Source organism: Sturnira hondurensis, unplaced genomic scaffold (assembly GCF_014824575.4).
Source record: "Sturnira hondurensis isolate 20B ecotype Veracruz unplaced genomic scaffold, ASM1482457v3 Scaffold0014384, whole genome shotgun sequence".
Lineage (NCBI taxonomy): Eukaryota > Metazoa > Chordata > Mammalia > Chiroptera > Phyllostomidae > Sturnira > Sturnira hondurensis.
Window position 1 is genome coordinate 30,255,011 of NW_028087015.1, and position 2,172 is coordinate 30,257,182.

The 2,172-nt window shown below is 38.6% G+C and overlaps 1 pseudogene; it reads right to left on the reverse strand.

Moving 5' to 3' along the window:
• Positions 1–1,114: 1,114 nt before the first annotated feature.
• Positions 1,115–1,579, reverse strand: LOC118998864 (peptidyl-prolyl cis-trans isomerase A-like; annotated as a pseudogene).
• Positions 1,580–2,172: the final 593 nt, after the last annotated feature.

Sequence of the window (2,172 nt, forward strand, 5' to 3'; positions counted from 1 at the left end):
CTAGCACAGTGAAGTCGTTGTTCATACATGTGTGTCATTCCCCTCTCCTTGGCTGTGAGGTTATATCGATGTCTCACAAACTGTTCTTGTTGTGTTAACAATGGCTGGACTTTTTCCAGACAGACCTCATACATGTTATCTATTTATCTGTATTATCTATTCCCCTAATAAAATATATTCCAATAGGCCAGTAGTAGTACATAGTAGAATGAATTATTTATACGAATACTATATTTTTATATATGCTTTTGTCACTTATACATATTTAGTTATATTTTGCTATGCTGTGCTCAACTTGTCATTGTTTCTATGGTAAGCTTGGTGAACAGATCTTCTTAATTTTAATATAGTTGCATTTAATTATTTTATGATTATTGCTACTTATGTTTGGTTAAATAATCTCTTTCCTCTTCCAAAGCTATGGAGATACTTTGCTCTGTTATTCTTTAGTATTGTTGTTGCTGTTTTCTCCAACTATAGGTCTCTAATTTTGTGTATAATATGTATGTTATGTGAACAACAACTCTGGTAAGCTCTAGGGTTATTTCTAATAATTTATAAATATATAGTTTGGTATATCCTTTGTATGCAGCCATACCTATGAAAAATTAACATTTTGTATTTTATTTCCTGATTCTTCCCATTTAGGTAATTTCCATCTTTACTGTGATAATGAAGATCTTCACTACAGTGTTGGACAGAAGTAATGATAGTGAGTGTTTCTGATGATTTATCCCTACCATGAAAGCAAAGCTCTTAATATGTTGCTATTAATTATGATGTGCACAGTGTATATTTTTATAGATACTCTCAGTAAATCATCAGAGCACTCTTGTCAATTGCTAAGGACTTACCATAAAATGATACCTAATTTTATTTGTTAAAACCGTTTCTTCTTCATGGTATGATGGATTATTTTTTTTTTAGCTTTTATTTCATAATCATAAACTTAACTCTGCAAACCAGCCGGACTTGGAAGGGGCAGGGAAAACACGGAACCCATTGAACTGCGGTGAGAGCACGAAGATTATAGAACAGTCCAAGCAGATGGGGGTGAAGGGGCGCTCTCCTGAGCTACAGAAGGAGTGGTCTGGTGGTGCAGATAAAACGTCAGTCAAATGTATGGGAGTTGTCCACAGTCCGTAATGGTGATCTTGCTGCTCCTGCCATTCCCAGGCCCACAGCGCTCCATGGCTGTCACGACACCCACGCCGTCCCTCACCTGGCCGAAGACCACATACTTGCTGTCCGGCCACTCGGTCTTGGCAGCGCAGATGGAAAACTGGGAACCGCTTGTGTTGGGTCCAGCATGTGCCAAGGACAAGATGCCGGGACCTGTGTGCTTCAGGACGAAATTCTCATCATCAAATTTCTCTCCATAGATGGACTTGCCGCCTGTGCCGTTGTGGCGTGTGGAGTCACCACCCTGGCACATAAATCCTGGAATAATTCTGTGAAAGCAGGAGCCTTTATAACCAAATCCTTTCTCAACCGCTTGAAGGAGACGCGGCCCAAAGGCTCGCCGTCGGCAGCGATGTTGAAGAACGCGGTGGGGTTGGCCATGGCTGGGCGTGGAAAGGTCCGAGGTGGTGGCGTCTGCAAGGCCGGACTATATTTTTATATATTGCTGGACTGGTGTGCATTCACTTCCCTGAGTGAAACTGCTCTATAATTTTTTCTTGTATTATCCTTTTACACTCTGATATCAAGGTTTTCCTCATATTATAAAATGAATATGTTTCCTCTCTTTGTATGTTATGTAGGAGTTTACAGAAGATTGGACTACTTCTTTCTGAAACATCTGTGACAACTCACCAATGACGCCATTTGGTCCTGACATTTTCTTTGTGGGAAATGTTGGCTATGAATTTCATCTACTTAATATGACTACTTAGAATGTCTATGTCTTTTCCTCTTCAGCTTTATTAAGATATAATTGAAATAAAACATTGTGTAAGTTTAAGATGTAAAACGTGATGTTTGATAAATGTGTATTGCAAAATGACTACCCCAATGAAGTTAGTTCACACATTCATCACCTCACATAGTTACTACAGTTTTCAGTGTGTGATGAGAAGATTTAAGATCTACTTTCTTAGCAATTTGGAAGCATACATTACAGTATTGTCAACTGTAGTCACATACATTATAGTCTCTGAAATTATTCATCTT